The sequence below is a fragment of the Mirounga angustirostris genome, unplaced genomic scaffold, assembly GCF_029215605.1.
Source record: "Mirounga angustirostris isolate CCGP_5_RB_7025 unplaced genomic scaffold, mMirAng1.0.hap1 SCAF_10, whole genome shotgun sequence".
Lineage (NCBI taxonomy): Eukaryota > Metazoa > Chordata > Mammalia > Carnivora > Phocidae > Mirounga > Mirounga angustirostris.
Window position 1 is genome coordinate 31,580,528 of NW_026991718.1, and position 24,598 is coordinate 31,605,125.

At 39.5% G+C, this 24,598-nt stretch overlaps 2 long non-coding RNA genes and 1 pseudogene across 2 annotated transcripts in view; 2 read left to right on the top strand and 1 right to left on the bottom strand.

The window, feature by feature from the left end:
* The window catches only part of LOC123851008 (uncharacterized), a 70,746-nt gene that overhangs the window by 15,932 nt on the left and 30,216 nt on the right, over positions 1–24,598 (top strand). The gene's annotated exons all lie outside the window — the stretch shown is intronic.
* LOC135361734 (uncharacterized) lies at positions 10,081–19,111 on the top strand. The gene is made up of 3 exons (XR_010405535.1): positions 10,081–10,518; positions 16,557–16,741; positions 17,994–19,111. It is a non-coding gene; the product is annotated as an uncharacterized LOC135361734 (long non-coding RNA).
* Positions 16,736–17,942, bottom strand: LOC123850735 (large ribosomal subunit protein uL1m-like; annotated as a pseudogene).

The window sequence follows — 24,598 nt, forward strand, 5'->3', positions numbered from 1 at the left end:
CATAGAAATTAGGCAGTATACTTCTAAATAATCCATCAGTCAAAGAAAAAACAACAATGGAAGTGAAAAAAACATTTTGAACTAAATAAAAATAAAAATATGACATATCAAAATTTTAAGATGCAGCTAAAACTGTGTTTGGTGGGAAAATTGTAATCTTAAGTGCTGAAATTTATAACTTTAAACAAGAATAACTTAAGTATCCATCTCAAGAACTTAGAGAAAAAACAATTAAACCTTAAGAAAGTATAAAAAAGGTAATGATAAAGAGAAAAAAATTAATGGAAAAAATATACAGTAGAGAAGAGTCACTGAAAAAAATAAACTGGTAAATTCATAGCAAGACAGATCACATATATAAAACAAAAACAAAAGCAAAAAGGGTACATATTACTTCTATCAGGCTTGGAAAAGGGCACATCACTATGCGTCCTACAGACATTACAAAGTTGAAGTGAAAATATTTTAGACAACTTAATGTCAATAAATTTGAAAATTTAGATGAGATGGGAAATTCCTAGGACAACCCAACTTACAATAAGTGACACCAAAGAAATAGAAAATAGACCTATATCAATCAAAGAAACAAAACAGTGATTAAAAATCTTCATACAATAGATCTCTGGATTCTGATGATTTCACCAGTGTTCTTCCAAATATTTAAGGAAGAAGTAACACCAATTGTGTATAAACTCTTTCAGAGAACAGAAAACGGAAATGCCAACATATTTTATGAGGTCAATAAAATGTTAATCCCCAAACCTCAGAAGGTCATTACAAGAAAGGAAAATTACAGACCAATCTCTCTGTTATCAAAGATGAAAAAACTTCTGGGGAACTTGGGTGGCTCAATTGGTTAAGCGTCTGACTCTTGATTTTGGCTCAGGTCATGATGTCAGGGTCATGAGATTGAGCCCCATGTTAGGTTCCATGCTCAGCAGGGAGTCTGTCTGCTTGAGATTCCCTCTCCCTCTTCCTCTGCCCCTCCCTCCATTCTTTCTCTAAAATAAACAAATAAATCTTTAAAAAAAGATGAAAAAAATTCTAAATTAAATATCAGCAAAACAAATCCAGTAATATATTAGACATAAAATGTGTGTTTATTTCAAGTATTCAAGGCTGGTTTAACTCTAAAATCTCATTATACACCCAACTAATAGTATAAATGAAAAAAATATATATATATGTACATTCATCCTTGTAGATACAGAAAAAGAATTTGATAAAATTTAACATTCATTCATGATTTAAAACTCTTACCAAACTAGGAATTTCCTCTTTTTGGTAGTCCTTTATTTTGAAATAATTCTAGACTTCTAGAAAAGTTGCAAAAAAGAGAAAGAACTCCTGTATCACCCTCACCAAGATTTGTAATTATTTACATTTTATCACATTTATTAATGCCTCTCTGTCTATATCACTTTTCTGAACCATTAGGAGTAAGACATATCTCTTTATCACTAAAATACTTCAGTGTGTATTTTTTAAGGACAATCCGCTTGTATAACACAGTAAAATTACCTAAACTGGGATATATTATCTAATCTAATCTACAGACCTTACTAAATCTCACCAATTTTCCTAATACTATTTTTTGTAATTAAAAAAAAAAAAGTGTTTTTCTGGTCCAGGATCCAATCCAGGAACACATAGTACATTAGTTATCATGTCACTTTAGTCTTTTAAACCAAAATACTTCATTATCTTTACTTTTTATTTTATGACCCTGACATTTTGAAGAGTAAAAGCTTGTTATTAAGTAGAATGTACCTCTACTGGGTTGAATTAATGTTTCTTCATGAATAGCTTCAGATACTGCATTTTTGGCAGGAATGCCGAAGAAATGGTATTATACCTGTGACGGTGTATTACATCAGGATGCCCATGGTGTTGGTTTGTCCCACTACTGGTAATATTGACTTTAATCACCCAGTCAAGGTGATGTCTGTCAGGTTCCTCGATTGTAAAATTACATTTTCTTCTTTGTAACTAAAGTATTTTACGTGGAGATATTTTGAGACTATGTAAATATCTTGTTTTTCATTAAATTGCACCCACTAATTTTTAACATCTTTTGATGATTCTTTACTGAATTAATAATTACTCTGATTACAAAGTAATGATTTTCCAATCCAGTCATTCCTTATATATTTATTGGTTAGAATTCCAAAAGTGGGTCAGAGACTTGAACAGGAACTTCAAAAAAGAGAATACCCAAGTGGCCAATAAACACAGCATAAGTACAAGTTAAAAATTGGAAGATGTGATACAACTAGAACTCTCTTTGATGCTGCTGGTGAGAATGTAAATTGGTAAAGTTTCTGAGAAAGCTAAATATGTGCATAACCTATAAGCCAGCAATTTCAATCCTATTTGCAGTGGCCAAAGTTTGGAAGCAACCAAAGTGTCCACCCATAATAGAATAGATATATAAATTATGTATATCTGTGCAATCCAATGATGCACAGAATGAGAATGGATGAACTGCTGCTACACATGCATGAAGCTTATAAACATGTCGAGTGAAAGAAACAGTACACAAAAGGGTGCATTTGTTTAAGGTTCAAAAACAGAAGAGAATAGGTTACTGTGATAGAAGTCAGGACTATGGTTATCTGACAGGAGGTTGTAATTGATTGGGAGCATAAGGGGGCTTCTAGAGTGCTAGTAGTCCTCCTTGATCTTCATACTGGTCACATGGGTGTGTTTACTATGTGAAAATTCATTGAGATCCCATCCTCATGATTTGTACCATTTTATTTATTTATGATATTTTCAATAGGAGGTTATTTAAAAAGTTACACTCACATGAATACTTGTGTAACAGTCATAACACAGAGCACAATTTACAACCAAGTAAACTCTATTTGCTTGAATTTGCCCAATCTGAGACTGTCTTATAAATGGAAATCCAAACATACAAAACAGGAAAATACTTGTAGCACAAAAGCACTTTTCACTTTACAGAGCAAAACATCAAATGCATGAAAGGAACAGGATAACACCCATAGCAGATCCATTTCTCAATTTTGTAAATTTATCCTAAGGAAAAAAATACACAAAGCTTGCTGTGAAAATGTTCATTTTAAACATTATGTCTGCCAACAAAACACTAAAATCAACTCAAATATCCAACCACTGGATCAAGAGTTAATAAATTATGATATGCCAATACAAGAAAATAACATACATTAAAAATGATGTATAGAAGACTTTATAGAAATACTAAACATTTCTGCAGGTACAATGTTAGGTAGCAAAATCCTAATGTAAGATGATATGCATACCATGATGCTAACTACATATAAGTGAACCAATAGGTAAAATGAAAATATAAAAACCTTGTGTTGGAGTCATAGATTTATGAATTTTTTTTGAGGGTTAAACTTCCTTCCATTCTGTATGAATATTCTGTCTCTCTCTTTTTGAAGATCTAATTGGCTTTATTAAATGATTCATGAATGGGACAGCATCCCATCTAGCAAGTAGAAGGGCCCTCTTTTCCATGAATATTTTTTATTATTATTTGGTCAGTTAGAGTTCTTTTGTTGCAAGCAATAGAAACTAACTTAAATTTTAAAAAAGAGATTTATGGAGACATAGAGGAATAACTTACAGAATCAAAGGAATAACTAAATGCTCAAGATGAAAGAAGAGCCAGGAAGTTTATAGAGATCTTAGAAACTAAATTCTCTAACCAATTCTCTGGTATTCTGCCTCCTGATGACTTGTTTTTTGTTTTTTTTGTTTTTTTTTTTAAGGTTTTATTTATTTATTTGAGAGAGAGAGAATGAGAGAGAGCACATGAGAAGGGGGAGGGGCAGAGGAGAAGCAGACTCCCTGCCGAGCAGGGAGCCTGATGGGGACTCGATCCTGGGACTCCAGGATCATGACCTGAGCCGAAGGCAGTCGCTTAACCAACTGAGCCACCCAGGTGCCCCTGATGACTTGTTTTAAATGCCTTCTGTTCCTGTGTGCCTCTACTCAAGATTCAAATTATTGGGAGAGAAAATCTGATTGTCCTGAGTCAAGTACCCACCTTGACCTTTGATTGGCAACCACCTCAGAACAACCTGGAGTTGGGGAAAGGCACTTTCCTAAGAAGGAGGCAGGTAGTATTGTTACCAGGTGAACAGGGAGCCCAAAGATGCTGGAGAAAGCAACCGGTCCATGAAATCTTAATCATCTTTTCAATAAATCAGAATATTACTACCTTCTTCTTATAGTAAATGAAAATATGCTTATTGTAGAAAATTTGCACAATTTAGAAAAGTATATAGTAAAAGAGTAATGAAAAACAAACATCCTTTATCCCACTATCCATAACCTTGTGTTTATTATCCATTGCTGCATAACAAATTAACTTCAAAACTAGGGTGCCTAGAGACAGAAAGTAGATTAGTGGTTGCCTAGGGCTGGGAGGACTGGGGATGATAGCTAAAGAGGACAGGATTTCTTTTTTTTTTTTTCAGGTTTTTTTTTTTTTTATCATGTTCTAAAATTGGAATGTGGCAATGGTTGCACAATTCTGAATATACTAAAACCACTGAACTTTTAATGGGCGAATGTTAAGGTATGTGAATTATATCTTAATAAAGCTGTATTTAAAAAATAGTAGGTAACCAACTATCCCAGTTTGCCCAGACCTTTCTGGTTTTAGCATTGACAATCTCATATCCCAAGGAAACCCTTCAGTCCTGGTAAAACCTGGACAGCTGATCATCCTATACAAAATGGAACAGCTTAAATCAATAAACATTTGTTATCTCCTAGTTTCTCTGGATCAAGAATCCAGGAGGAGGAGCGCCTGGGTGGCTCAGTCGGTTAAGTGTCTGCCTTCGGCTCAGGTCATGATCCCAGGGTCCTGGGATCGAGCCCAGCATTGGGCTCCCTGCTCCGCGGCAAGCCTGCTTCACCCTCTCCCACTCCCCCTGCTTGTGTTCCCTCTCACACTGTCTCTCTCTCTCTCTCTCTCTCTCTGTCAAAAAAAAAAAAAAAAAAAAAGAATCCAGGAGGAGCTTAACTGGGAGACTCAGCGTCTCTTAGAAGGTTGCAGTCAAGATGTCAGTAGGGCTAAGGTCAACTGAGGGCTTGACCTGGGCCGGAGGATTTGCTTCCAAGCTTACTTGTGTGGTTTTGCCATAAGGCCTCAATGTCTTGCCGTGTGGGTCTCTCCACAGAGCGCCCTCATGACATAGCAAATGGCTTTCCCCAATAGCGTATGATCTGAGAGAAAGAGCCAGAGACTAACATGGATGCTGTAGAGTCTTTTATAACCTAATCTTGAAAGTTGTGTGTCATCACTTCTGTCGTCTTTGATTAGTCACACAGATCAAGTCTTGAACAGTGTGAGAGGGAACTACACAGGGGTGTGACTACTAGGAAGCAATAGTCACTGGGCTGTCCTGGAGGTTGGTTCCCATAAGCTGTAACGCCAACTCTAACCCTATCAGCATTTTACTAACATTTTGCTGATTTTTTAAATTAAAACAGACCCGTTATGGAAGAACATATGGACAATGTAAGAGTACAATAGAAAAACCTGTTATAATGAATACTTTGTGTATAAATTTTACTTCTATCTCTGATTAGATAGGATAGATCTCTAGATGTGCAATTATTAGAGCACATGGTTTAAGTATCTTAAGACTTCTTACATATTGCCAAAATGCTTTTTGGATATGTGCATTGTATCAGAGTGCCCATTTGCCATACCCTAGCTAGCCTTAAGTATTTTTGTTAGTAACTCTGCCAATTTCTATGTGAAAAATTGTATCTCCTTGTTTCAGAGTGCCTTTTTAACAGTAAGGTTAAACATTTTTCCATGTTCAGTGGCCATTGCTAATAAGTAAGCATGTAACAGGCCATAAATCCTTTCCAGATACATTCATGCATTCATTTAATATTTGTTGAGTGCCTACTGGAAGAACCCGGAAGTGTCCCGGCTCCCAGGAGGCTCAGAGATTGGAGAAGGAAGCATTTCGATACATTCTAATTTGAGGAAATATTTAAAAAGCACCGAGTCAAGGGGCGCCTGGGTGGCTCAGTCGTTAAGCGTCTGCCTTCGGCTCAGGTCATGATCCCAGGGTCCTGGGATCGAGTCCCGCATCGGGCTCCCTGCTCCGCGGGAAGCCTGCTTCTCCCTCTCCCTCTCCCCCTGCTTGTGTTCCCTCTCTCGCTGTGTCTCTCTCTGTCAAATAAATAAATAAAATCTTAAAAAAAAAAAAAAAAGGTATAGAGTCAAGAAACCACTGGTGTGCTGAGGAAGACTGCAAGTACTTTTCTCTTGTTGGACCATCAAGTACAGAGGTAGAGGATGAGGGAGTGAGTAGAGAATCAGACCAGACTACGGAGCTCAAATCGGATCTTGTTGGCTTTCTCAGCCCTATTAAGGTTAGACCTTATCCCTGAGGGTAAGGGGAAGGCAGGAAAGAGTTTTTTGGTTTTTGTTTTCTTGTTTTTTAGGTAATCTCTATGTCCAACGTGGGGCTCGAACATATGACCCCTAGATCAAGTGTTGCATGCTCTACTGACTGAGGCAGTCAGACACCCCAGGGAAGAGTTGTAAACATGGGAGTGAGATAATCAGATTTGTGTTTTTGGAATCTCCCTTTGGGTAAAGTGTGGAGGAAAAAAACAGAGAAGGGTAAAAATGGAAGTAGGATGGATGGCCAGATAGGAAACAGTTATAGTCCAGGAAAGACATGGAGATGGTCTGATCCTGGGGACCAGTGGGAAGGATACTGAGAAATACTTGAGGTTTAAATAGCATCCCTTGTCCCAGTCTAGGTTTCTGAGAAAATTAAGTAATGAACGATTGGCAGATAGACTCCCAAACATGCCATTTTTGGCTGAAAAAACTATGGTGAAGGTTTTAGCTGAGTGTGAAAGCCAAATGAGATGCTAAGTAAACCCCCGGATCAGGGCAGGCCTCTCTGAGGTAAATGTGGTGTGCCACGTGGATGCCTCTTCAGAAATAAAGGACGTATTCCCCTGGCTTCTGGGAGTGCTGTGAGAACCCTCAGCCAGCAGCCCTCTTTTGGGATGGCCTTGGCTATAGAGAACCACTAGCCCAAAGTCATGTTTCCTTCTTGGGGTGGCTGGCATCCAATGACAGATCAGAGTGGGGAATATCAAGTCTTGGTCCCCTAGCCCCAGTTTGAGACAACTTTGAGAGGCCATCTCAGCTTTGGAGCTAGCCCCCTGAAGGTCATCTGAAGACTTTATTGATACTGAATCTCAGCTCCGCTTCTCCCTTTGTTCAATCTTGCCTCCCTCCCCTCCCCTCTCTTTCCCTTCCTGTTCCTCTTCTTCTTATCCTAAACCTTATCATGCCCTTTCTCTTCTTTTTCTTCCCTTCCCTTCCCTTCCCTTCCTTTCCCTTTCCTTCCCTTCCCTTCCTTTCCCTTCCCTTCCCTCCACAAGTATTGATCCTGAGAGTACTGCCTAATAAACCTCCTATATGCTAATACCTATCTCAGCGTCTGCTTCCCAGGGAGCCCGAACTGGGACGTCCTCTGGGGAATGCTGCACCTGGATAATTATTAGAATGTGTGTCCCTGTAGGGGTGCCTGTCAGGCTCAGTTGGAAAAGCCTGCAACTCTTAATGTTGGGGTTGCGAGTTTGAGCCCCACGTTGGGTGTAGAGATGATGAAAAAAAAAAAAAAAAACTTAAAAAAGGAATGTGTTTCCTTGTAGCTAGCAGCCAAGAGAATGAAGGGTGGCTCAGAACATGCCCAATTTGTCCTTTCCAAGTTTACAAATCATGGGTCCCTCCACCTTCCTTGAGACGGAGCAGTTAAATGCATGGAGAGATGCCAGCCATTATACCATCTATGTTTTTTCAACAAAGTAGGAAACATTAGGACAATATTGAGTGACATTAAAGATAGAATCTTTAGGAATTAATGTAGTAGATACAGGTGAGGAAAAATAGGGCCAGTTAAGAATTACTCCTAGGTTTCGTATTTGGGTAACTGACAGATGGTATTGCCATTTACTGAGATAAAAGAAAAAAACAAGTTTGGAGGAAAATAGGAATTCAGTTTGAGGTGTCTTTAGAATGTCCAAGTAGAGTCATTCATTAGGCAATTAAAGATAGAAATCTGGAGTTCAGGAGCATGACCTAAAGTAGCAATATAAGGGTGTGTACTCAGCGGCATATGCCTAATGATGAGGATCCCACAGAGAAATAATTTAGGGAACAGAAATAAATTAAAAAAAACCCCTGACAACCTCTAATTAGTATTTTCAGAGATTTGAGAAATTATTACCTGCCTAAAAGAAGAGTAAGGATGCTAGAATATGAATATTCAGAAATATGAGGAAATGTTGGGAATGAAAAGTATGATTGGCAAAATTAAAAATTCACTGGAAAGATTAGATGATAAAATATCTCAGAAAGTAGAATATGAGTAGAAGGTGAGAGACCTAAAGGGTGATTGATTCCAAAAGATCCAATAGTATTTTTATGTAGCTGTCATCCTGGTTCCCTTTTATTGATTATCCGTCCTTGGATGTTTCTGGATCAGCTTTTAGCAGGAAGTTCATATGATGAAAGGTCAGGGTTTTGTGTGGGACCGAAGGAAAGGATCCAGCAGAGGGGAAGAAATGGAAGGGGGGAGGTAAAGGATGGGGTGCTCTCCGTGAGAAGACTCAAGGGGGTACCTGCAAAAATGTGGTGCAGAAACTCACCTTAATTGAAAGGACACTCTTTCTTTGGGCAAGATGGAGAAAATGTGTGCAGGGGCAGATTGCTCTAACAGAATACCATAGCCTGGGTGGATGATAAACAACAGAAATTTATTTCTTACAGTTCTGAAAGCTGGGAAATCCCAGATCAAGGCAGGGTACATTCAGTGTCTCCTGACAGCCTGCTTCCTGGCTGTTTCTCGCAGCCTGATTGGGGGAGGTGGGGAGCTCTCCGGGCCGTCGGTTGTAAGGGCGCGGATTCCAGCCACGGAGGCTCTACCCTCATGACCTCATCACCTCCCAAAGACCCCCTCTTAAATACCATCATATTGAGGATTAGGTTTCGGCATACGAATTTTGGGGGGCGGGGACACATATAATCAGTCTATATGGGTGAGGTGATTGGAAATGAAAGGAGTCCTTTCCTGATGGTTTGTATTTTCTCTCTCAAGTTCGAGCACGGTCATCTGTTGAGGCTAACTGAGCAAGCGTGGAGCCTGGGGTGGGGTGTGGGTAGGGAACTCTGCGGAGCGTGGAGATTTTTGTTTTTTTAATAGACTAAATGAAGGGTGAAAAACACCAAAGCTGCATGAGGAAACAAGAAATGATTGCCAGGCTACTCTGAGGGCCCACGGGAGTAGTAGGCCAATAAGCAGTGGATGATTGAAAGTAGACTTTGACAATAAGAGCAGAAGTGAGGAATCTCTATTAAAAGGAGAGACAAACTCTTCTTATAACAAAAAGGCTTCTAGGTTCTTCTGAGAGGAGATGTCAGAATGAAAAATAGAAAAACATCCTCCTCTGAGTCATAGGCTTCGTTTTCATCAGCTCCCCGGTCCTGCTTATTTTCCTTTGATGTTTTCAAAGCACCATGTGATTATAAAGGGGAAAGGTGAAGGGTATAATAAACCAAGGATGCCGGAGGAGGAAGGGACTGGAGAGCCGAAAGGACGAAAGGACGGGAGGAACAGCACGCCCCAGCTGAGGGCAAACAGGGAAAGGGTTTCCTCCAGCCCTCTGCGTGCGGCAGCCCCCTGCACAGCAATGCCCTGCAGGGATCACACACGGTTGTCCTCACTGCTCTAGGCTCAGCATCTAGAACAGAGCCCAGCGCCTCGGAGGTGCAAAGTAGGCATTTGGTGAATGAATGAAGTCCACAGTGCAGTTACTGGCTTTTTCAGTGGCTCAGCGCACCGAAGTTTCCTTTTTTTTTTTTCCCCTTCCCTCCTTTTCAAAAAGTTTTCAGACAGCCTTTGGGCCTGCTGGGGCCTTTGCAAAAGACAAATAGTCCTACCCCTGTTCCAAAGGACCCACTGCCCACCTTCCATTCAGAACTGCCTCTCTCTGTTCTTGTTGGAACGAGGCACAGCTTGCTTTTGCAAGAAACTTGCATAGGAAATGGTGCAATCTGGGCTGTCTTTCAGCCTTTTCAACCTCATTTCCTAAATTAAAGAAAGAAATGTAAGGAATCTTAGGAATATGAAACTTCTCCGGAATAATCTTTATTGAGCTGTGCTTGGAGACATCCTGAAGGGCTGTCAAGGCAGCCAAGAAGAAAAGAAAATGAGAAATATCTTTAACAGTCTCAGCCAAACTCTGAAAAAGATATCTAGAGCAGGGGCTATTTTTTTCTTCCCAGAACGGTTTGCCTTTCCCCCAGTTTGAGGATTGTTTTTAGATTATTTTGGGGGCTAAGAGGAGAAAGGAGGAGGGAACCTAGTGTTTAGGAAGTAGCATGATGCGGTTAGTCGTACCCTGTTCGCTTTGGAATCTGCACAGCTGTTTTATACATGCTGACTTCCTCTCCTTTTCAGATGCCACTGACTGGTAAGTGAGGAATTTATTCATGGCTTTCTCTTTAGGAGGTTGTTCATAGCACTCGGGTTCCCCCGCCCAATTCAGCGTATCTTTGTGGTCTATGGATCATCTCTCCAGAGCTTCATGCATGGGGTGAAGGGTCATTTTGTCTGCCCTACAATTATGCAAAAAGAGTGCAAGAAAAACTGCCAGATGGGCAGGGAACACTTGACTGCATAAAAAATTTCCAGCAACGGTATCCCCAGCTTGCCCTTTTGCTGTGAGCAGTGCCCAAAGTCCACAAGCATTTCCCCTGAACTCTCCACCTCCCCACTGCCAGACAGGTTTGGCTGGTTAGCAGAGGCACGGAGAAGGTGGGAGGAGTCAGCCCATGGAGTGGCGATTTGCTTGACCCTCATTCTCACTCCATTCTGTGCTATCTGTTCCAAAAATGAGCTGGATGCGAGAAAGGAACTGAAACTGATTTGCCCATGGTTCGTCCTTGCGAATGTTGACACAGGAGTGAAGCTCAGAATTGCTGTACCCGGGCCTGGCCCCGGGGCACCCTGGGCTGACTCACTGCTTCACCAGGAATGCAGCTAGTCTGGAATGCTGTGCAGGGTCCCCCCCAACCCCCCCATGCCTGACACGGAGCAGGACTTTAGAAAGGGGAAGGTCTTTTCCTAAACAGAGTGAAGACCTACATTCATAAAGCTATAAGGACTCTTTAAAAAAAAAAATCACACACTACAGATAAATAAAACATTTTTCTTCCTACTCTTCCTCCCACCTCCATTTCAGGTTCCTGCATTGGGCAAACACTGAGCTCAATTTGGAATGCGTCTTTTCAGATATTTATATATCTGCATTATTTACCTGTGTATTATATATTTATATACATGTGTGTGTATGTATACACAAACACACAGAGATTTAGAGAGAGAGGGAGAGCGGATTTTGCATATCATATAGTGTGGATTGTTCCTCAATGTTTTTTTTAATTTAGCCATGTCTCTTGGAGATTTTTCTGTGTCTGTGTGTTCTAATTCTTTTTAACAACTGCATACCCTTATGTAACTCAGATGCATCGCTGTTTATTTAACTGTCCCTCTTTTGATGATCATTTAGGTTGCTCTAAGTTTTTAATACATCAGTGAACAACCTTGTCCCTGCTTTCTTTTTGCCCATTTGCAAGTATTATTTCTGAGGGGTGGATACCAAAGTGTGAGACTGCTGAGTCAAAATACAGATGCATCTAAAGTTGGAGGGACCACTGCCCAATTTGTTCTCCAAAAAACCTTGACGAGTTTATATTCCCAGCAATGGTCTAAGAGAGCACGTCTTTCCCAGAAAGCTTGCCAACACTGGATATGGATCTTTTTGTTTATTGCTAGTCAAATGTGTGAAAAATGGTATCCCCTTGTTTTTATTTGCATTCCTCACCCCACCCCGAAACTGATGAAACTGAGCATTTCTTTTCAAATGTTTGCCATGCATGTTTCCTCTTTTGTGAATTGCTTGTCATATATTTTGTCCATTTTTCTATTCTGTTTATCTTTTTCTTGAGGACATAGAAGAGCAAGTCCTTTGCTATGTATGTTACAATGTACTCACCCAGTCTACAACTGGAATTTTAATTTAATTTACAGATTCCTTTGTTGAACAAATTTAAAGTGTTAGTAAATTAAAATTTATTTAGCTTTTCAATCCTTTTTTTTATGGCTTTTGCATTTTGCATTTTGTTTCAGGAGATCTTTCCTACTCCCAAGTTCATAAACTTGGTCTTCTATATATTTTCTTTTAATGGTTTGATAATTTTTTTTGTTTTCCTACCTAAATCCATCTAGAATTTATTTTAATAAATCATGTGATGTAAAAAAGTAAATTTTTTTCTAATAGCCAACTGTTTCAACATCATTTATTGAAGAGTCCATTCTTTCCCTCATTATTTTGAAATATTACCCTTATAACATACTAAATTCTCTTATACTTGAGCTTGTTTCTGGGCTTTCTACTCTGTTCCATTGAGCTATTGATCAATTCTTGTTCTATTGGAAATACATTGCATTTATGAATAATTTGGGGACAATTGTTATCTTGACAACATTAAGTCCTCCTATTCAGGTCTTTGTCAAAGTTTTACATCTTTTCTTGTAGTTCTTTTTTTTAATATAATAAGTTTCTTTGTTTTAAAGATTTTATTTATTTGACAGAGAGAGCACAAGCAGAGGGAGAGAGAGGGAGAAGCAGCCTCCCTGCTGAGCAAGGAGCCCGATGTGGAACTCGATCCCAGGACCCTGGGATCATGACCCGGGCCGAAGGCAGCTGCTTAACCAACTGAGCCACCCAGGCGTCCCTCTTTTTTATTTTTATTTTTTTAAAGATTTTATTTATTTATTTTTGAGGTAGATTTCAAGCAGGCAGAGGCAGGCAGAGGGAGAGGGAGAAACAGGCCCTCTGCTGATGTGGGGCTCGATCCCAGGACCCCGGGATCATGACCTGAGCTGAAGGCAGACGCTTAACTGACTGAGCCACTCAGGCGCCCCTTTTTATTGTAGTTCTTGCACATATCTGCAAGATATGGTGTTATTGGTGACTACTTTCTAATTTTGTTGCTATTGTAAATGGAATCTGTTTTTTTCTTCATATCACACTTTCTATTTTTAAAATGATCAGTTTGTTGACTTTTTTTTTTGCATTTGACCCTGCATCATTAGTTTTTGAAAGTTTTTCAGTTGATTTTTTTGGATTTTCTAGGTAGCTTCTCATGTTATCTGCAAATAGAAATAGCTATGCCTCTCTGTTTTTGTTTTGTCAGGAAGCTTTCAGGTAAGAGTAATAGAAACATAATTCAAACCAACTTGATCAAAAAAGGAAACTCCTGGGCTCACTGAACTGATAAGAAGCCAATATGACTGGATCCAGGATATCAAACACTGTCATTAGATCTTCGTCTTTCTTTCTCCATTTCTCTAGGATACTTCTCTCTGTCTTGGCTCCATTTCTAGGCAGGATCTCCAGAAGCTCCAGGCTTACATCCTAGTCTCTCAGCAATACCCAGAGGGAGACTGCTTCCTTTTAAGTGTTGCTACCCACAAAAATTTAAGGATTGGTTCTAATTCATTATGCTCATCTCTGAGCCAATCATCTTAGTTAGGGGGTTACAATACGCATACAGGCAGGGAGTGAGTCTGGTCTCCAAGGAAAACTGGAGTGTTGTCATTAGGAAAAAAGAAAACAGATGCCGGAGAGACAAGAAACAAGAGCTGTACACTCCACCATATTTAAACCTCTTTCAATATTTTCAATATTTCAATATATAAACCTCCAATTTCTTTTCTTTGTCTTATAATCTTCCCTTCCCTTTTTTGTCTGGAATGAACTCTTCTCACTGTTGTTGCTTCTATTTTGGGCGCTCTTTCTTAGCTCTAATTTCTTCCCTCCCACCTTCCCTCCTTGCTTCCCTTCCTTCCTTCCTCTGTCCCTCCGAACTCAACCTTCCCTATTTAGTAGTTCTGTGGTTATTTCCATCTGGTTTCTGGGACTCTCAGGCCAGACTTTGGTCTTATCGTATAGTATTGTACATCCAATCTCTTCTCCAGGATCGCATTCTGGCCATGAGACTGTGTCTGATTCTTCCACCCCCCTAGATATCTAGGTTTGTACAAGTTTGTAGCCCCAGGCAGCTGCTGACTCTTGATTCCAGCCCTTGATTTCAGATGGGTCTTCTGCTTCACATGGAGATGTTTAGCCTCCAATGCCCTGAATGAATCCAGCTCCTGAATACCTCTGTTTGCTTTTGGCGGAATCCAGCCACTCACCATATTGTTTCTGTTCCATTTCTGGGCTGCAGAGGTGTTTTTAAGTGTGAACATGCCTAAGATTTCTCCCATTTTATATTCCATCTGTTATCACTATCATTTTGGACTAGAGTGGTCCTCCAAGCACCATCGTGGCTATAAGTCCACGCCCGTTTGTTCTCAGCTCTCTGTGGTTTAGCTTCCTCTCCTGCTTTTCTTTTGGAAACCACGCTCTCTGAGGTCACCACTGTCATTTCCCAATCACCAAATTGAACAGCTTTTCTCTTTGGTCCTCATTTTCCTTCACCCCTCGGCAGCATCCAACAATGTGGACTGCTCTTCCTTTATCCCTCTCTCCCTTTGGCTGATAGGATGCTCCACTGTCCTGGTTCACTCCCACTTCTGACTCTTCCTTTATTTATATATTTTTTAAAACTACCTTCACTTCCTTCTCTCATTTTGTAACTGTAGGTGTCCCACAGGCCATGACCTTTGCACTCTGGTTTTACCTTCTCTTTTTTAATCATTCTCATGTCTTTGGTAATCTCTAAAATGATTCCCTACCTTCACCCTAGGATATTTTTCCCCCTGAGTTCTATAGCTATAAATTTGTTGTGGTACATCCACTTGATGTCCTGCTGTCCCATCAAATTTCCTTCCCTTTTTAGATGAAGAGGCACAAACTTCCAGTTATGGAATAAATAAGTCACAGAGATGAAATGTACAGCATAGGGAATATAGTCAATAATATTATAATAGCATTGTATGGTGACAGATGGTGACTACACTCAACATGGTGAGTACTGAGTATCGTATACAATTGTGGAATCACTATGTTGTATACCTGAACCTAATATAACATTGTATGTTAATTACACTTCAATAAAAAGAATTCTAAAATTAAAAAGAAATTTCTTCCCCTTTTGAACCTTCCAGATTCCATCACAGATACTACCTTTCTCTTAGTTTCTAAGACTCAAACTCAAATTCACTCTTGATTCCTCCTACTTTCTCCAGAGCCAGTTAATTTTACCTTCTATTGACCCTTTTTCCTTGAATTTTCTTCTTGCCATTGCCCTGCTCATGTGTCTGCTGTGATCCCTTATCATTCATCTTTTAGGCAATTTCAGTGTTTTCCCAATGAAGCATTATAGTTAAATATAGCGATGTTTTGATGAGTTTGTGTCAAAATTTATTATTCTAGACACCCCACACAAAAAAAGACTTAACATAAATATTCATAGCTTTATTCCTTCTCCCACCCCAAAGGAGGAAGAATCCTCTGTTGAATGGACAAAACATCAAGATTGATGTGTTGTGCTGATCTGAGTAATGGGTTCAGTCTAGAAAGGCTAAAAGGTTATATTAGAAAGAGCAAGACAGTATCAAAAGAAAATTCATTCAAACTGGGACTGGAAGGATGAGTAGGAAGTATTTAGGCCACCAGGGAAGAGAGTCTTGTATTCCACACAGAGGGGGCGGAAACACAAGCAAAACAGAAAGGTGAAACAACATGATGCCTCTGTGTGTGTGTGTATGCGCGTGCACGCGTGTGCGCACGCACAGCAGGATCTACAAGAGTCACTGTGAGGGAGGGACAGGGGAGATCCGAAGATCGATAGGAAAGCTTTTTACCCCAAGTTAAGGAGTATCTCTTGGGGTGTCATGGAAGCATTAGAAGTGGGGATGAGGTCACCTGTGTGGCCAGGTTTCTAGTTTGGATGACATCTTTCATCAAGCAGGACTGGAAAGAGTGGGGGAATGGGTATCTGGTGGGGGTTCTGATGAGACTGTAAATGCTGCTTGTGAAGGGCGGAACTGCTGAATGGGGAGTCTCTGTGGGGGAAGGAGTGCGGGGCAGCCGTCAGAAACAGGGATCCTGGGATAGTCAGAATATGTTTGCCTGGTGGGGACCAGGACCAAGGTTTGGACCAAAGGAGCTGGCACCATGCTGGGAAGATGACTGTGTGGTTATGATATCTAAAAGGCGTTTCATAAATGAAAAAGAGCAAGAGTCAAGTTGACAGCTTAGCCCCTCATTTCACTGCCCTCCCCCCATTTGTGATACTCTGTTAGCCTTTCAGGGCTCATCTGGAATGCTAGCTTCTGTCTGAAGCTTTTCCTCCAGCCACGCCTGGCAGTTATCTCTTTCTTTTTAGGACCTCTATAACTTGTGGTTTACAAGTGTTTTATTCCTTTGTATTTCTCCTTATGGGTAAAATCTCTCAAGACTGGCTTACTTATCTTTGCCCTTCCTCCATCGCCCAGACTCTGCTCTGTACGCTCTCTGTACTGAAGAAAGGAGAATTGAACTGAATCTTCACTTCCACAGAAAAGTACATCCTACAGGGTTTAATAAATATGAACCTTATATCATAAAATATTTCAAGGAATTTGAATATTTCAAAGCTCCATCCATCCAAAGCCTGAATAATTCATGTAAATATTTGAAGGTAAGAACAAAAACGTATCTAATAATTCAAGACACTGTTTTTTTTTTTTTTCAGAAACAGAGAACATTTTATTTTCTTACTTTTGAAAGTGTTAGAAGATTTTCCAGCATTAGAATTCATTTTCAAGTACAATGATGAAGAAATAACAAGACACTAAATCATACAGTTTCAAAATTTTCTGTTGCTTCTTAAGCCACTGAAAATTTCCCAGTGCAACACTTGTAGGCAGCTTCATTGTTACTTTCTTTGGTTTCTACTCCTTTGGGCAACAATGGCTTCATCTTTAGTCACAAACTTCCAGGGAAAGGACCGACCGACCGCAAAGGGTCCCAAATTCAGCAGTCTGTGCCTACATTGATAGGAGATCAACTGCTAGCAGATTGACAGCTATCTGGTCACTTGCCAGATCTACTATTGCTATTTTGGTCTTAAAAATGTTCTCCCTTTCTTCATCTACCTTAATTTCATATCCAGTTTTAAATAATGCAAGAACTTTGGGGACGTCACAGGCAATGGGATTCCAAGTAAGCATTGGAAAAAAAATTTTTTTTTTCCATTTCCTTCTTTAATGGATTAAGCTTGGGCATTATTTCTGGAACAGCTACATAAAAGTCTGATTGAATTTCATCATCCCAAATCTTCTGAATCTTATTAGTTCCTCTTCAAACAGCAGCTCCCTTTTCTTCTGCTATTTTAATCTCTGATGCATTCCCTGTAAATACAGCGATTTTGTTGATTTCTGAAACACATAAGTATGGAGAACTAAGAACACTGGCCAACGGCTCCCCATTTTTCTTCTTCTCCAGTGCCATGTCTGGTGTCAAATCAAGATAAACACTTTGCTTTGGATTGGTAAAGTCTGGAATTTGAAATGTGTTAAGTAAGCAATTAGCTGTCTTACCTCATATAGTTGCCTTGGATATAAGCTGTTGTTATTGTTGTTGTTTTTTAAAGATTTTATTTATTTGAGAGAGTGAGAAAGTGAGAGAGAGCATTAGCAGGGGGAGTGGCAGGCAGAAGGAGAGGGAGAAGCAGACTCCCTCCTGAGCAGAGAGCCAAACACGGGGCTCCATCTCAGGACCCTGGGATCATGACCTGAGCCAAAGGCAGATGCTTAACTGACTGAGCCCCCCAGGCGGCCCCTGAATGTAAGCATTTTAAGTAGACCTTATCTTCAGGCTCACCTTCCATAAAGGTTCATCTTTTTTCTCATCTGATGCTTTTTCTCACACCTTTTCTGTTTACTTTGCAGGATTTGTAAAGCAACAAAATGTCCGTTGGGCACTTGAACATGGATAAGGATAAACAGGGGTCTGATAAGCCATCTTGGAAAGACTATGCCTTTGATGATATACGGAGGCTCTATCATCTTATGGCTACCACCATGTTGACCGTTCCAGATTGTGTTCAGTATACTGTTCTTTGTTCTGGTCCATAAACAGAGATCTTGTGCTTGGTGGAAAGCTCAGCTCAAGAAGTGTTGAGATGCAGATTAAATTAATTACACCAGAATTATATTTGAAAATTGAAAAGAAGCATTTTTCTAAAAGGCAAATTCCAAATATATGCCTTTTCAAAGGAAGTGTCACTTGGAAAGAAACTGAATCACACCATGAAATCTGTGGCATTTCTTTTGGTTTCCACTCTCTTCCATACTAGTGGTAGGCTCATGTGATATGTAGAAATGTGCTTAATCAAATTTAGCTTGACTTCTCAAGAAAATGTATATGCAGTATTTCTGAGATAAGAAGAGGCACATTCTTTTTTTAGCACACATACTTCCTATGCTGCTGCTTTTGCCTTATTCCCTTATTTGAAAATTTGGCTTTGCTTATAAAATCTACAAATTTCTCTTTGTTTAGAACAGGGCTAGAATAGCCTGGGATCCTGTGGAACTGAATGGTATTTTAGAGTGCTGATTCTCATTTTCTCTTCAATAAAGATCGCAACACGTTACTTGTTTGTATCTTCTAGCACACACAACGGGGATTACCCACCTGGGAAAGGGATTCTGGTGCAAGCCTTCTGTTTGCTGAGCTATGTGTTGTTGAGCAAGTCACTTAATCTCTGAGGTAAAACGAGGGACTGTTGCCTAAAACTCCATGATTCTGTAGTTTAAGTATAATCAACTCGAAAGTTTGATGATTTCTTTGAAAATTAAAAAAAAATGCTAGTGACCATAAATGCATACCGCTGAGCCCTGAGTTTATTTTTGAAATAATGTAAGACAGGGAGAGAGGTTTGGGGGGTCCCTTCCTTTATATAAATTTTATAATGGGATATGTTTGTCTAAGGTAGCACATGCCAAGAGTTCCGGGTCTATAGATGCTACCAGAATTAGAGACGTAGAGATAAGGATAATGAATTTTTTTTTAATTTGAAAAAAAAATAAAACAGAAACAAGTTTCTAATTTTATTGCAAATAACTTGTAAGACTGAAAATGATTACACTGTCACACACTTCTACATTGAATAAACACTATGCAAAAGGATCAGCTACAATGCAGTGATTTACCAAGATTAAAAAGAGTCCAGTTTTTAAGAGCTCATTTTAAGGGTTGTTGATTTTTTTTTTTTAAAGATTTATTTATTTATTTGAGAGAGCGAGAATGAGAGAATGAGAGAGAGAGAGAGTACATGAGAGGGGGGAGGGTCAGAGGGAGAAGCAGGCTCCTCGCTGAGCAGGGACCCCGATGCGGGACTCGATCCAAGGACTCCAGGATCATGACCTGAGCCGAAGGCAGTCGCTCAACCAACTGAGCCACCCAGGCACCCGGGTTGTTGATTTTTAAATCAATTTGCTTATTGTTTCATAGTTTATCTTATGTTTTGAGAAGCTTTCTCTCAGGAAAAGAAATTTTATGCAGGAAATATATATGATCATCTTTGCGATGTGTTAAAATTGAAAGAAAATTAAACTTTAGTAAGAAAAATCATACTAGATGCAGAAATAGACAAAGAACCACATACTAGATGTAGATTAGATATAATATATAAACATGATTTTTTATAATGGCTTTTAAAATTCAACCTTAAGATACAGATTTTTTTTTACTAGGAAAGGAGAGCAATGTATTTGTGTTGGAATTTAATCATATGTGTTTATTCATATGTGTACATCTACATATGAATGCCAGTGTATATATAATTATATGCTAAATATTATGCATATATAGTATACACACATGTGTAACTGTTGGCATTCTTGTCTATTCTGTAGAAAGAAAATGCTGCTATATTTAAAAATGTCTAGCATTCAGTTAATTCTGAAAAAATCACATTGTTTCTTGGCTTTTTTTGTTACTTCCTGTTGGCCTAGTGGCAATGACTCATTATAATGTAATACATATGGTTTCCAGTATCACATAATGAATATAAATGGGTATATAAGAAATCTGAAACACTATTCTTGTTTTAAAAATGTAAACATTGAACAGAAGCTTATTCATCAGAGAATTTGATGTCACTAAATAGTTAGTGCTTTGATTTCAGTAATACTAAGACTCCGATAGAATTGATCTTCAGTGAAGAAAAGTGACTGAATTTTACTTTTTAGTAATTATTTTATAGCTTATATGTAAAACCAAACAAACAAAGAAACCTTTTAAACCGGTTCATTGTCTTTTTCTGCAAATAGGTCACTTCTATTATAGGTGCTGAAATACGTTTTCTTAATATTAGGCTTATGTGATACAGGTACTCATTTCAAAGTTGGAAAAATAAAGTCCCTGACAATTAACTTGAGAGGGGAAAAGAGTAAACAGAAATACAAACACAAAGGAACAAATATTTTTGAGTTAACAGCCCCCTAAGGAGAATGGCAGAATTAGATTAACAAACATTTCAATTGAAGAAGGTCTTAAAGTTTAATCTACTAATTTAATGATAATTAATGGAAATTAGTGGAATTCAAGAGTGAAGAAATTTCTACAATTATAGCTTGAAAGAATGAATTGAATTTTGTTGGAGAAGCTGCTATTGTTTTTGAAATGAAGAGTTAACAATCAAGCAGTAAATTAGGAAACTAACAATTACATGGTAAAGAGAATCCAATATATGTAAATTACCCTCACTGTAGGTAGAAAAGTTGTTTGATTTTATTTCCCTAAGCCACCTCAAGAACCACCTACCAATAAAGTAAGTTACATCTTTGGGCTCAATTTTCATTGTCTGATAATATTCCTGGGGCAAGTAATCATCTCCATTTCGGGTTGGAAACATTTGCATTAGAAATCAATCTACTTTATTTTTTTTTTAAGATTTATTGATTTATTTATTTGACAGACAGCGAGAGAGGGAACACAAGCAGGGGGAGTGGGAGAGGGAGGAGCAGGCTTCCTGCGGAGCAGGGAGCCCGATGTGGGCCTCGATCCCAGAATTCTGGGATCATGACCTGAGCCGAAGGCAGACGCTTAACGACTGAGCCACCCAGGCGCCCTGAAATCAATCTACTTATAAGTGATGTATTTGCTTTCACATGATTTTCATCTTGTTTGGTTGAAATGTGTCATTTTTTTCAACAAGCTGGTGTTCCAATAATATTAGAGATATAAAAAAACACAATTCTGGAGTTCTGACTGGACTTGGCCAAGTTTCAAAACTGTAAATGATAAACCACAAAGGGCCTACATTCATGGTTCTCCTCCCCCAAAGGGTGAAGGGGCTCTGAGGTTTATAGATTGACGTCACAAGTATTCCAGAGATTCTTTTGCTTTTCTTGGCTCATTTCCTTCTTGATAAGATTCTATTTCCTTTCTCTTCCTCTTCACTCTGTTACTTAGCATAGTTTCAAAGTATGGTGTAGCCCTCTTGAACCACTGCTTTCAGCAAATGACTCATCATGAGATAACTGAAGATTTGGGGGCATATGTGTTACTTTTGTTCCTGTTAATTCTTTGCTTTCCACCTCACTATGGATATAATAAACTTCCATAGTTGGCACCAGAATTTTTTTTTTTTTTTTTTTTGCTACTGTTCTGGCATTGAAACATCAGCCGGTCTCATTTTCTTTGAACCAAGATTAAGCCACAATGCAGTCTTGAAACAATAATGGATTTACTTATTGTTCTTGATCCTTGGTTTAGTAATGAGGAGTCTTGGAAGAAAATGAACTTCTTTTACTCTTTTAAGAATGGTACAATATACTGAATGTTTGTGTCCCCCAAATTCATATGTTGAAACTTAATTCCCAATGTGGTAGTATTTGGAGGGTAGGGCTTTTGGGAGGTGATTAGGTCATGACAATGGAGCCATCCTGACTGGAATTAGTGCTCTTATAAAAGAGACCCCAGAGAGCTCTGTTGGCTCTTCCCCCATGTGAGGACACAGCCAGAAAATTGTCATCTGTGAACCAGGAAGTGGGCTCTCACCAAACACCAAATCTGCTAGTGTCTTGATCTTGGACTTCCCAACCTCCAGAGCTGTAAGAAATTTCTGCTGTTTATAATCACCTAGTCTATGGTATTGTTATAGCCTCTCGAATAGACTGAGACATATGGTGACCTTGTCTGGGGAAAAGAAAGGAATCAGGACAATATGGACCCCTTCTTTTCCCCACTACCCATCCCTTCCCCTCACCTGTCAGAGAGGGAGCTTTGCTGCTTGGATGCCCTACACAAATGGGTACCTGCACCAGTTGATTCCAAATCTTGCTCCCTCATCCCAGCCCCTTTACACCCTAAATCTAGCATTTGTTCTGGTCCCCACAAGTTCTGTTTAATTCCATCTATTTTAAATGTGGGCTAGGAGTTGTAATGAAGGGTAACTTGACTGTGGACCTTGATGGATTTAGAATCTTTTCCTAATATTAGTGAGGCCTCACTGACCTTCTTCATTTTTGTTCTTATATGGGATTGGCATCTTACTGATTGTATCTCTCCCCACTTCCAACTTGGTTCCTATTGTGCCGTTTCGGATTCAATAGGTCAAGCTGGGGCCTGAGATTCTGCATTTCCAACAAGCTCCCAGATGAAGCGAATGCTGTAGATCTTCAGACCACACTCAGCAAGGGTCTTGAGAAATAATGAATGAAATATTGTACCAGTTTCTTCCCCATTCTTCATAGAACATCTGACATTGAAACAGCACTTAATATGGGCCTGATAGCATTTTAAGTGCTTTGCATGTGTCAACTCATTTGATCCTCACAATGCTCTGTGAGATGGGCACTATTATTAGCCCCACTTCACAGCTGGGGAAATCAAGGCACAAAGTTAATTAAATTGTAAAAAGCACATAGCAAGTAGTAGAGCCCGGATTCAAACAGTCTGGCTTCAGAGCCCATGTGTTAAGCTCCATTCCTATTTCAACAGTTTACAAACTCATCACGTTCATCTGGACATACTTGAAGTTTTCAATATTTCCCCCTTAAAGTGTGGAACCCAGCTTGAAAATAGTGTTCCAATGATGTGATTGACCAAAAAGATGTGATTGTTCCAGATCATCATGACATCGATTCACCAATATATTAGCCACACTGCCAATTTTTTGCCCGATGTAAATTTGATTAGAGCCAGTACTCAAGGATTGGCTGTAGGATCCCAAGGCAGCTGTGGTTTTGGCTGTTTTCTGTTTTCATTTATTTATTTTTTTGTCAGGGAGCGGGAGCAAGGATCAGCTGAGGTTAATAGCTCTAGCTGATCATTGAGGCAGCAAGAGAAACAGCTCCAAGACAAATACATTGTTCATTGTGTAGCCTGAGGGGAGAGATCTGGCTGGAAGGGCTGAGCCGGGCAGAGGTGAGAGGTGAAATAGGATATATACTGTGTGGGTGAGAAGGTTGGTGGCTGGTCAGGGCAGAAAGCAAAGTGGAGAGGCTGAGGAAGCAAACTGGAGTCTTATAAATGAGCCAAGTTTGGATCAAGGAAGACAAAGATTCATTCATTCATTCATTCATTCAATATTAATTGACAACGTACTACGTTCCAGACACCATGCTACATGCTGGTGATACAGTGATGAATAAGACAGACCTGGTCCCTGCCCTCAGGGGATTCTAATTCTTTTGGGGAGACTGACAAGATAAAACCAAACCAAAGCAGACAAGAAAGCAGACAAATAAATCAGTGCAGGTTGTAATGAATGTCCTAAAAGAAAACAAGGGTCAGAGATGGTGAAACCAAGGGGCACCCTAGCTTTAGGTAGGGTGGCCAGAGGAGGCCTTTAGCTGAGGCCTAAAATCAGAGAGGTTAAGCATGGGGAGAGGGCATTCTAGGGAAGAACCAGCTGTGCCAAGAGCCCAAGGGTGGGAATGGAAGAGAGGCTGGCAGGATTTTGGGGACCCATAGTCATTCATTGGGAATGGGTACAAATTGATGTAAGGATTAACGCTGAGAATAACCAATATGAAACAAAATTAATTGGCTTTGACAGCCTGGTCAGTTCTCATCTGGAGTATCATGTTGAATTCTTGACATATCAGAGTATCAAGGCTCACGAGTGATTGGCTGCCATAGCCTCTGAAATTGGGGAAAATTTTTGGCAAGTCCCAGCATCTTTTATTTGGCTTTTTTTTTTTTTTTGATTTAAAGGCCCATCTCTGAGTTGCAAGGGTCTCACTGAGGTCCTAACAATCCTTACAGAGAAACCTTTACCTAGGTTATTGTGATAAAGGGCAAGGGCAGAAAAAAAGCACAGGGCAGGGTTAGTATGGAGAAGTCAAGGGACACTGACCAACAAACTCTTCTCTGATCTCTCCAATCTCGCTGACCTATTGCAAAGGAGAGGAGGTTGGTCTGGATGCCTCTTTGGGTGAACTGCTAGTAGTTCTAGTGATCAATGCATTTTCTAAGGCTCCTCAATGACCTTTTAGGTGACTTTTGGAGAATTTTCTAGAGAGGAAAAGGTAGTTCAATAATC